Genomic DNA, 12849 nt, shown 5'->3' on the forward strand with positions numbered 1-12849 from the left:
AAGGCTAACACTGAGAGACAGGAACAATCACGGAAGCTCTGCCTATATTCCTGACTAAAAGGCAGGAAATAACTGGACGACATTTCCTCTTGATTTTTATCTCTTTAATTACATGTTTATAAGTTAATTAAAGAGGCAGAATGGTAAGAATAAGTAGGTTTCTATGCTATCAAAGATGAAAATAAAATCTCCAAATACTTTCTCCCCAAATGTCTTCCTGATTTGTTGATTCCTACCTAAAACATTCACTTCTTTTAAACAGCTTTACTTTTATAAAGATTACGTAATAAATCAAGAAGTGAAATGAATTTCTTTTCTGTCACCCCCTTTTTATATGGAGGGATCATCCTTCCTTCCTCACAGCAATCATTTTGTTTGATTAAGAGCATCATATTTACCAAAAAATGCATTCATCTTTCATTTATTCAATATAAAATTCACAGTGTTGCTTAAGAAAGCCTACCTTAATCTTTTAAGAATAATTTGAAGTATTCCTAACCACCTTTAAAAACTGTAAACCAAAATTAATAAAGTCTCTGGGTCGCATTGAGGCTAGTGTAGAGCCATGCCTACTGATTACTGAGAAGATGTAGAGGGAAAACTTTCTGATTTTCATAAGGTAAAGTTGGATAGATTTAGAGTGACCTTCCCCCTCTTAGCATGGAGATGAAAAATGGAATCAAAGGCAGAATGGCTAAGAGAGCCAGAAGGCAGCGAACATAAGACAAAAATAGGACTTGAAAAAAGGAGTAGTATCAAGTAAATACAAAATGGAAAGAAAGAGTCCATGTGTAGAGCATAACTCAGGCAAGTGCTTCTTCCATAAGCATGATAAACATATCTACAGCTGCACACATGTTTAGAGGCTCAATCCTTCCTCATATTTATACTCTCTGTACTGGAATACTCCATATCACTGGGGAATACTGGAGAAATTTCAGGTGAGGCAGCTTACAAACTTGGACTTTGGAGTTCAAGATTATGGCTTCTCTACTTCATAAAATTGAGCCAGTTAACTTCCTAAGTTTCGGTTTTCTCAATATTTACATATTAACTTTAAGGGACAATTCTTTTAAGTAATATATAAACATTATATTTAAGTATTATATTAAATAATTCTTAATGTATAGAGGGATTACCATGTGGGTAGGATGGTCCTAAGTGCTTCATTCACCAACTCTCTATTTAGCACAACAGCACAAAGAGGTATATACAACTAAAATCCCCCTTTATACCTGAGAAAACTCTAATAAATTACAGATAGAATGTACAAAATTCTTGCCACAATCCCCTGTATACCAATGGAGCGCAATAAACAAAAATCACTGCTACTTAAAGACATCACTTGTGTGATTTATAATGTGAGGGAAAAATCTTAAATGATGAAGTTATCTAATTGCAGTAATTATCTAGAAAGAGAAGGTAGCTAGTAACGAAAATATCTGGATAGAAAGGAAATATCTCAACAAATAATTAAAGAAAATGATAACAATTTCTACCTGAGGATGGAGCTGATAAACATTTGTCAAGTTTGCTTTAAGAGAGAGAGAAAGAGAAACTCAAAAATTCATCAACATACTGTAATTATTGTTTAAAGATAAAACTTTTGTCTTTTAGATTTAGAATATTTTTTCCTTCTAAATCTAATTTTCTAATATTTAAAATTGGGAATTTGGGTTTTTAATTCTGATATCAATAAAATGTAAAATCATTAATTGTGAACACTACAGGGAATAAATATCTACCTAGACAATTCCATTTCATATATTACCAGGATGAAGGAACTGATATTTAATGCTTTTTGATTTTCCTTTTATAAAAACAATGAGTAAAATTCTCAGTATCTATGGAGTTTCACATGCACTTCTTTCTTTCTTTTCTTTTCCCATGAGGCAGGAGAAGTAGCTCTGAAAAAGAATTGTTTTTTGTTGTTGTCTTTTTGCTTTTTCAGGGCCACACCTGTGGCATATGGAGGTTCCCAGGCTAGGAGTCTAATCAGAGCTACAGCTGCCTGCCTACACCACAGCCATATCTGAGCCACATCTGCAATCTACACCACAGCTCATGGCAATGCCAGATTCTTAACCCACTGAGTGAGGCCAGGGATCACACCTGCAACCTCATGATTCCTAGTCAGATTCGTTTCTGTTGTGCCATGACAGGAACTCCAAGAATTGGGGTTTTAATAATTCTGTTTATTTCCTCTTAAAATTTTACATTTTGATAATTATTCAGGAAATATTTTATAGTACGAGTCCCATTTCTTTTTTTGACAGTTCCATAATGCTCCATGGATTCTGTATCTTATCATAATGGTTTTTCCCTTCTGGGTTACATCTCAGGTGAAATATCAAATTGTTATTGAATACTAGCTATATTATTCCAAACTTGAGTTGTAAGTCCTGTGACTAGTTTTGGATTAGTATTTGGCCCTTGGAATTCCATCTTAGAAACACTTGGCCTCCACTTGGTCAAAACATTTGCCAAATTGCTCTTTGGAGTCAACCAGACTTAAAATTTGCAAAATTTAAGGCAACCATCTGGAACCTGACTATCATTGGGGAAATGAAAGAGGATATCACTCCCATTGTACAATGGAGACAAAAAGTGTTTATTTCCTTTTATGCTGACTTAATTTTAAAGGGAAAGGTTAATATGGGAATATGAAAAACAGAAGTTTGTTCCCATATGTTCTCATTGCCTTCTCATGTAAATTTGAAAGCACTGTGTGAAAGGTCAGCTCCTAAACCCACAAAAAGCAGGAACTGAGACCATCTAAAATTAGATGTTAATGAGGAAAGTCTCTGGGGATGTTCAAAAATGTTCTTTTGTTTGTTTTCTTTTGTGTCATTAAGTAAATGTTGTAAATCATAGGTCAAAGTTCTGGAATGCTTCCAAAAGCCAACTCCCTTTTACACTGAGCACAAATACCAAGAGAATTATAGAGAACTAATATGAATTCACTATAAAAGAGGAAAACACTCATAACAATAAACTAGTTATATTAAATAGGCATAACAATTAAGATAAGACTTAGCTCTCAAACTATAATAAGAAGCAGATAATAACAAACAACAGGTGAGAAATTAATGAAAAAGTACTTATGAAATGTGACATTTTTGGGGAGAACAAAAATAAGAGTGAGAGCTAAAGAAAGAGAACAAAAGCAAAGACTCAGTCAGTCCTTGCCAGTGAAAAAAAAAAATCCTAGTCTTCAATCATAAACTCAACCCTGATTTGCCATTAATTTGTTGAAGCCATTCCCAAAACTACCCACCAACCCTAGGAGAATGAATAAACCTATCCATGGCAGTCCTACTGTATGGAATACACATGTGTGTGTATTTCATGTTTATGTCATTATGCTTTATACTCTAGGAAAGTGCCATTCAACTGTGGATATTACAAATATGTATTGATCACATTCTGTTTACAAGAAAAATTTTCCAGGGTCTTAGTAAATGCTGATGAATGGTCCTTTTTCTGGGGATTTTATAAGCGTCTGATGGAGGCAGATGATAAGTAGACAATGAAATGACTAAGAAATGTATTAATTTGAATAACTAGAGCAGCATTTAGATAGAGATAGACAGCAAAGACGTGTGACTGAGAGTTGGGTGCAGGGATAGAAAAGGTCTGGTGAAGAGATGGTGGTGGAAGCCACACCAAAGCTACAACCTGATACAACTGGCCTTAAATGCCAAGCTGAGGACTTTAGATTTGATTTTCTAATCCAGAAACTTGACTGGTATGGATTCAGAAATGTTATTTTAACAAGCTTCCTGGAAATCATCCAGCCTAATCAGATAAAATAACCTTCTTGTCATTATCAGAGATTACTGCCATAGCTGATCAATTACTTTTCAAACATTACATATTATTTTTTCACATTCTTAGAATGATACATTACTGAATGCATGTCAGTGATTTTTCAATTAAAACAAGAAATTGCCGTCTTAATGGGTGAAAAATATTCAAATGTGAAGAGTTTCATATAATTCAACTGATTTACAAAAATTTCCAGAGTATTTCAACAAAATAATATCAAATACTTTAGGGCTTTTATATTTTCGACCTTATTCTGAACATAGAAGATTTGTCACAAACCCTTCAAAAGCTGTCTCAATGAATCAGTGTATTCAGTGTATATTCATGTGTTCCACAATTACTAGTTGAGTATCTAATATGGCTAATACTGTTTTTGCCCCTAGGGACAACACAGTGAACAAGGCAAAAATATTTGTTCTCAGAGAGATTTATTAATAAAATGAACAATTTTTTTTAAGGCTTCAAATAGAAAAACCTAAATTCTAATTTTGTCTTGGCCCCTAAACTGACTGAATTACTTTGAGAAAAATATCTAAGTCCCTAATTCATAACACAGAAACTTTTTAATTGGGTACTTTATATATATTATGTGGTCATAAAATTCCAAGCATCTGTTTTCTGCTAGATTTTATAAACCTCCATGCTTTTCTCAGATTTTTATGTCAATAATTTATTAATACCTTACTTCATAATAGTTTTATTTGCATTTTTCTTACCCTCTTTATAGTTAGAATTCCATTTTGTCTCTTTCTTCCTTTTCCATTTCTTTTTCTCCTACCACTTATAGCTATATTTTCATTTCTTCAATTTCTATTTTATTATCCACAGAGTCATAGAACAGGTATGAGCAGGCAAAATAAAGCGTTTGCCCAATTGTCCTTAAAGATAACATCACTTCTTGAAAGCATTACAGGAAATTATAAGGAAGAACAAGAAATCAGACTATATTCCCTCTGAGAAATACCCCTTGACCCGCACAAATTGTGCTTTCTTTGGGCTAAGATACAAACAAAAGGAGAAAAACAATGTTTTCAAATATTTATAAGAGCACACTACACACTTAAATTTGAGGCTTTTAAAATAACAAGTATAGTAAGCTATAAACCAAAATAATGTTAAGAATTATTTTTTTTAATTCAAAATACAGTAAAGAATAAGTTAACTACTGTCATCTTAAAATAACTTAAAAGAATAACATAATGGGCAAGGTAGAAAAGTATCTGTAATAATAACTGTGATAATTCATCAGTTATTCTTTCATTTACATAGACATTTTGTCACTAAAGTAATTGGAGAAACCAGTAAGTATATTTTAGGGGTCTTCTATGCCTCAGGGACTCCAGGGGAAACAAAAATAAAAAATATAAATAAAACATGTACCTGTCTCAGAAAGATCTTCCAGTTAAGTTTCAATGTCTACAGTTTATTTTCCAGAAAACTGAGGAGGAAGCAGTAAACTTTTGGGTTCTGTGGGGAAGGGGGGAGCTGGGACATTTCTAATAAGAATTAGAGCTTCAGCACAACTTAATGAGTTTCCAAAAATCCAAAATCTTACAATTTCCCCAATTTTCTACTCCATATTTTTCTAGTTGGGACTTTTAACTATAATAAAACAAGAACAACTGTGCATGGAAATGCTTTCCCAGGAGTGCAGAAAAAGCTGAATTAGGCTTTTCACTCTGTGTTTACCTTGAAATCCCTTTTGGCTGGTTGTCAAGATGAGTCAATAAATAGAAAGCCTTAAAAATCAGGCTATAGGCAAGTTGCACATGGAGTCAAGGAAAAAGAAACTTTTAGAGATTCTTATCAATCCAATGGCATTCACAGTATCCTCCTCAGCATTTACATGCCCTCCAAGAGAGTAAAATGCAAGAAAGTTTATTTCAAGGAATATTCTAAAGGATATAAGAATATTCTAAAGGATATAAATGAACAGCTTAGAATTTCTTTGCCAAAATTCCAAAAGTACTTATATTATTATGGAATAGCATAACATACAAATAATAGAAAAAAATGGAAACATTTTAATTCTCTTCTGTCTATGACAACATGTATAATAAGGAGAGAATGACTGAAGTTGAATTAATGTAAGGCACTGGATTCCTCTAATTTCCTAAATCTGAATTCTGAACTTTTAATGTGCCCTACCATGTGATCCCTTTGCATTTTTCTTACATCTGCCTGAGACTTGTCTGTATAGGAAGGAAATTTTAGTTTTCATGAAAGGATTTTTTAATTCTTTTGAAGAAAAGCTAAAAAATATTTCATAAATATCTGTACATTTGTTTACAAAGATAATTTCAGCCATGTTTAAGTCCCTCAAAGTTGAGGAATCCAGTACAACTAATACTATGTATAGTTATGTTAAGGGGGAGGGGGAGGGACTGGGAGGGACTGGGAGTCTGGGATTACTAAAATGTAAACTATTGCATTTGGAATGGAAAAGCAATGAGATCCTGCCATATAGCACAGGAACTATATCAAGTCACTTGTGATGGAATATGATAGAGGATAATGTTAGAAAAAAATGCATATATCTATATATATATATCTATATATAGATATAGATGTGTGTGTGCGTGTGACTGGGTCATTTTGGTATACAGTATTAATTGAAAGAACACTATAAACCAACTATACTGGAAAAAATCATTTTAAAAAGAAAAGAAAAGAAATAAGGGCATAGATGCAAATTAAATAACACAGCAGAAGGTGCATTCACTAGAGAGATTATGGGATTTCAAGGCTACCATGATCTCCTTCATAAAAGAAGCCTCAAATTAACTTTAATATCAAGAACTTCCCATAAGTAATGCAATTAATATCCCCAGTGAGATACTGGGTACCTCGATCATTGCCTACTTGGACTGATATGAATATAGTTTGCTTGATGAAATTAGTCAGCGGGTTAACATATCAGTTATGGTTGGTACATTATGTTTTACTTGAGAAAAGCACATTGGGAAACACGTTTTTAGAAAAAGGTGACTCATTTACTGAGCACATTTTGTCTTTCACAAAGGGATAATCAATCAACATTATTTATTACTCACACCAATGTTGTAAATTCACCTGAGTATTTTGAACTATCTGCTTATTGGAAAATCAATTTTAAATCTGCTTTAAAACTACTCAAAAGAATAGTTTTCCTAGACTTTTAGTCCAGAAATCTCTTTAATAATTGAATGATGTTTTAAAGTATATCCATCAATTCATTTATTCATTCATTACTCTAATAGGATTAATGAAGGCCTGGCTGTGTTGGGTACTATTGAAATTAAAAGAAAAGAAATGGTATCACTCTACCCAGGAAGTCCTCAAGGCCATTCAGGAGGCATATATCCTTACCAATACAAATTGGATGGGATTATAAGGGAATTGGGTGGTTGCCTTTCAACTTAATTAGAGAGAGATGGTCCCTTGATGACTAATTCTTATGGAACAAGAAAGAAAATTATTAAGTTACACTCACAGCTTCTGGCCTGTGGATGAAGCCTCTCTCTCTTCCTTTACTTTTTATTTACATTTCTAAAATAACTGACCAATTTAAGATTACTCTTTAAAACTCTGAGAAGTAAAATGTGAAAATAGAGGAAGGAGCTATCCAAATTGGAAGAGTTTAAAGTAGTAAAGAAATTCAAGAAAGAGGAAGCAATTTGTGCAAAATCTCTGGAGACCAGAGAAAAAATGTCACGACTGTGGGGGCTTAATATGACGAGGGCGGTGGTGTGGTGTGGTGACAAGAAAAGTGCCTGGGAGTTAAGGAAAACCTGGGTCATGAAGGACCCTTTACACTGTAGAAGGCTGACTGCTGCTTGTTGAACTGAGTAGCCAAGTCAAGCAAGCTCTCTATCTGGCAGCCCAAGTGAATGAGTGAGTTTGTAAATGTGTGTATGTATATATGTGTGTGTGTGTAAGTTTCTTTTTCCCCAGAAGTAATATATGTTGAACATGTTACAGTTAATTTATCCACCAATCATCTTCTTAGAATAATTGTTATCCCAGGAAAAATCATGTGTTTATTGTTCTCAAAGAAAACTCAGAGTGTTAAAGGTGAAGGAAGACAATGAGAAGAGGGATAATATTAGTAAGGTCAATTATGTTCAGGAACAGATGAGCTATAGGAAGTCCACTCTTCAGTAAGCTGGAAATTTACTCTTGTCATTTGGGCCTCCAGTTTATTAATTCTGTCCAATTTCTCCCATTTGTCGTTATCCTTTCCACACCATTTCCATGATTCTAAATCCTTATGGGCTTCTGCCCTGATTCCTAGCAAGAACTGGGTTAAGGAAGAAATCTTCAGCTCATTCACAGAAAATCAGAAAGACTAATAGCAACTTAAATAACTTTGGTTTATGGTAATATAATATCCCTTCAAACATCTATCTAAAGTTATTTACAAGTTTTATATTTCTGGGTAACTTTACGTTTTGTGGAGGAAGTATAATCTTTTGAGGAAACAATCTAAGACTCTTCTGTCTTCAAAATTATTATAAATCACAAGTGTATCTTTTGGAACCCATGGAAATTCCTGAATTTTTAAATTCTACACATGAATCTATACTAATATATTTAAAATATATTGAAGAGGAACAAGGAGAAAACCATGGCACCAATTAGTATGCTACTACAACAAATCAGAAGAAATAAGTGAAAAAAAGCAGTGGAAACATGAATGAAAAGGAGCTGTAGATTTGAAAGCGTTTCAGAGTTAAAAATGCAGACTCAAATTCCTTCAAATGTAAGGAGCTTGGAAGTCACCACTGGATCATAACAAGTAAAAATCTAAAAAAAAGCTTGTAGAATCATTTAATCTATTGGAACATTTAATCTATTGACATTTTAGGTGATTATTGACAGGTATGTATTTACTGCCATTTTAAACCTTTTTTTCCAGTTGATTCTATGATTCTCCATTCTTCTTTTCTTTTATTGGTTGGATGGTCTCCATTTATTTTCTGCTTGAGTATTTTTCTTTTCAGTTTTCATGAATGTAATGTTTGGTTTTGATTTGTGCTTGTCCTGTTTTTTAAGCACATTAAGCCCTTCCTATATCTGCTTGCTTTTCCATGATAGTAGTCCTATAGGCTCAGACACATCGCTAAAATAAAAAAAAAATCTATATTTTCTTACTTTCCTTCCCCACATTGTATGATTGTGATGTCTTTTTTTTTTTTTTTTTTTTTTGACATCTTCATGTTTAGATCTTTATGCTGTCTTATTTGATTGCTTTCCAATTGTGGTTTCCTCCATCCTAAATTCTTCTTTTTCTCTTTTTTCTCTCTCTCTCTTTTTTTTTAAAGAAGTCCTTTCAGTATTTCTCTTAGAATGGGTTTAGTGTTGCTGTACTCTTTTAGCTTTTTTTTTTGTTGGAGAAATTCTTTATTTCCCCTTCTAATTTAAATATTCTTGCTGGATAGTTTCTAGGTTGTAAGTTTTTTCCTTTCAGCACTTCAAATATATATTGCCACTCCCTTTTGGCCTGTAGTGTTTCTGTAGATAAATCAGCTGATAGACTTATGCGGGTTCCCTTATAACTAATGCTTTGCTTTTCTCTTGCTGACTTTAGAATCCTCTGTTTAACTTTTGCCATTTTTATTATAATATGTCTTGGTGTGGGCCTGTTTGGGTTCAGTTTGTCTGGGGCCCTCTGTGCTTCCTGTATCTTGAGATCAGTATGCTTTAGATTTGGTAAGTTTTCAGCCATAATTTCTTCAAATATATTTTCAATCCCCTTTTCTTTTCCTTTTCCTTCTGGAATTCTTATTTTGCATAGATTGGCCCACTTTATATTATCCCATAGTTTTCTTATATTACTTTCATGGTGTTTCATTTGTTTTTCTGTCTGCTGTCTTGATTCGGTGATTTCCATTTTTTTTTTATCTTCTACGTCACTAATTCATTCCTCTACATTATTCATTTTACTCTTTATTGCCTTAAGCTCAGTTTTTATCTCTGAAAATGAATTTTCTAGTTTTCTTGGCTCTGCCTTATATTTTCTAGTTCCTTTCTAAAGGAATCTGCATTACCGTTACTATCTTCTATTAATTCCTTCAGTATTTTCAGTACCTCCCTTTTGAACTCAGTGTCTGTCAGACTACAGAGGTCTGTTTCATTGTTGTCTGCTTTAGGTGAATTTTCCTGTTCCTTTAACTGGGAATGGTTTCTTTGCTTCTTCATCTTGCTTGTGTTTTTCTTTTTCTCTGAATCTGGGGAAGCCAAACTGTAGTCTTGTAAAGCTACTTCTATGCAAGAATACTCCTTTGAATTTTTGGGGGGTTACTATTTATTTTTGGTTTAGGGGTTTGACTATTTTCTATCTTTTTCTTTGGTGTGAGCAAGCTGTTGTTCCCAGGATGCTCAGTGTTTTTTCAAGGAGAAGGAGGCAATGGGTAGGGCCAGCAGTCAGTGCCTGGTCATTGGGCTCTCAATAGCAGCAAGGACATACAGGAAGGTGGCACAGGCTACCCCTAGTTGCAGGGCCCTGGGAAGTGATAGTGAGCTCTAGGGAGATCTTCAAGGTGATCAGAGCATTTGGCAGTAGGAATAGAAGGGTGTGTGAGTTCCCAGGGGAGTGAGAGCAAAAACAGCTTTTGTTTGATTGCAATGCCCTCTTCGAGGTGATTGCAACTGCAGGTGGTACCTGTTCAGGGACCCCTTTTGGGAGCAGGCCATGACCATCTCTAGGGTCAGTGGTAACTGCGGTGGTTTGCCCCTGCCACCTGTAGGCCATGCATGAAGCAACCTGTATCACTTAGCCCACATATGAGGCTTTGTAAAGGGTTCTCCTAGTTGCAGGATCCTGGGAAGTGACAGAGATCAGGCATGTGGGTACTGCCCAGAATATTTGGCAGTGGCAACAGCATGGCGGGTGTGTTCCCAAGGGTACGAGAGCACCAACAAGTAGTGTTCAGTCACAATGCCCTCCTCTGTGGTGCCCTTTAGGTGAATGCGGCTGCAAATGATTTTTGTTCAGATATCTCCAATGGTAGTGGGCCACGCCCACCTCTGGAATCAGGGATAACTGTGGTGGTTTGCTCCTGCTGCCAGCAGACCACACAAGAAGCACCCTGTCCCACTTAGCCCATGCAGGAGGTGTTAACAGCAGTTGCCCCCAGTTGTAGGGTTTGGGGAAAGGACAGTGACCAAGTGTCTGGGGGTCACCCAGAGCATTTGGCAGTGGCAGCTGCAGGGTGGGTGTGTTCCCAGGGGAGGGAGAGCAATAGCGTATGGTGCTTGGTTGCAATGTTCTTTTTTTCTTTTTTGCCAGCCCCTGAATTGACTGGGGTCACTGGTGGAGCCCACTCACAGGCCCCCAGTGGTGGAAAGCCATGCCTCCCTCTGGCTTCTGAGACAACTGCCACAGTCTGTCCCTGCCACCTGTAGATCGTACAAGAGGCACCATGTTGCACTTAGTCCCCTTATGCTCTTAGCCCACACAATAGGTGTCTGGCCACCAGTAGCCTTCACAAGAAGCACCTAATCTCCCCTAAACAAGCAAGAGGGTTTTTGCCACCCTGTAGCCTCTGCAGAGCTGCCCTGCCTTCTAAGTCTGCAGGCATGCGCACACTCCAGTGCAGGGAGTTTCCCCACCCCTCCTGTTCCTTGCCCCTCTCCAACAATGGCACTTTGCCCCTCCCTTGGGTCCAAACCTTCTCCCAGGTTCTTTCTGCTGTGGTGTTCCCCTCCTTCACCCATGGCACACTGCTCTTTAGCCCCTCATACCATCCCCAGTTCTCTCCCTGGGACTGACCTCCAGAGCTTGAGTCTCAGCACCCAGTCCCCACCTGAGGGTCTCGGTCTGTAGTGTCCAGGACAGTGGTTCAGATGGTCTGTGTGGCTCTCACTCTGCTTTTCTGTTCTCAGTCCAGCTGCTTCACTTTTCTCAGTGACTTTGAGGTTCCTCCAACTCAGCCAATCTTTTGTCAGTTAAGTGGCTTCCCAGGAGGTGGGTTCCTTTTCTCCTTCACAGCTCCCTCTCAGGAATGCTAGTCCTGTCCTGATTCCTTTTCTCTCTTTTTATTTTGTTCTACCCAGTTACGTCAAGAGTTTCTGGCCCTTTTTGGAGGTTTAAGTTCTTCTGCTAGGATTCAGTTGATGTTCTGTGTGAGTAGTTTTACATGTAGATGTGTTTTCTTGATGTATTTGTGGGAGAATGTGTGCATGACGTCTTACTTCTCTGCCATCTTGCTCCACCTCCTTAAGGCTGAGAGTTTAAAATTCCAAGGGGACCCAGTCACAGGAGGGCTCCCACACTTTGACACATTTCACTCCTGGAGCTCAACCAGGTTCTCACAGTGAAGATCAGAAAAAAATCCCCTCATACTTCTAGCAGAGGGAGGAGAAAGGGAATCATTTTGAAACATGCCAGAACACTCTACTTAACAAAGTCTATGTTCAGCAGAACCATTTAACCAGAGCCTATCCTGCTGGGAATAAATCAGAGCCTAACTGAACTGGGGGAAGGGAAATACTCAACTCCAACCCAGTTAAGACATCCTGTTTCATCCCAATGGGTGAAGGAGAACTGAGAAACACTTGTGAAGTTCACAGTCTAGAGGCACAGACTCACTTAACTGGGATTTAACTGCAGAATGCTTCACTTCCCCACCACATTACTGAAATACAGCAGTTCTTTTACTCAGTAAAATTACAAGGTATACTAAAAGCCAAGAAATACTGTTTTAAGAGATAGAGCAAGCATCAGAACCAGACTCAAATAAGGCAGGGTTATTAGAATTATCACACTGGGAATATTAGAAATTATGATTCAGATGCTAAGAGGGTCTGATGAATAAAGTAGAAAGTATGCAAGAGCAGATGGGCAACACAGAGATATATTCAATCTAATAAGAACCAAAAAGAAGTGCCAGAGTTCAAAAACACTAACAGAAATGAGGCATTTATTTGATAGACTTAGGAGACTAGACACAGCTGAGGCAAAGAATTTCTGAGCTTGAGGATATCTAAACAGAAACTTAAAAAACTTAAAAAAGAGGAAAAAGAATGAATAAAAGTATA

The 12849-nt window shown here is 36.4% G+C and overlaps 1 protein-coding gene across 3 annotated transcripts in view; it reads right to left on the minus strand.

Moving 5' to 3' along the window:
- Window positions 1–11823, minus strand: part of CD36 (CD36 molecule) — a 156027-nt gene extending 144204 nt beyond the window's left edge. The window contains exon 1 of one of the 3 annotated variants that reach the window (XM_084974681.1): window positions 11582–11823. The gene's annotated coding sequence lies outside the window, so the exon portion shown is untranslated. The remainder of the gene's footprint in view (window positions 1–11581) is intronic. The other 2 variants (XM_084974684.1, XM_084974692.1) reach the window with 2 other exon arrangements.
- Between the last annotated feature and the right edge of the window lie 1026 nt (window positions 11824–12849).

Source organism: Sus scrofa, chromosome 9 (genome assembly GCF_054392235.1).
Source record: "Sus scrofa isolate SSC_HxYL_T2T_F1_AM1 chromosome 9, Sscrofa_HxYL_maternal_Yorkshire_Landrace_v2.0, whole genome shotgun sequence".
Lineage (NCBI taxonomy): Eukaryota > Metazoa > Chordata > Mammalia > Artiodactyla > Suidae > Sus > Sus scrofa.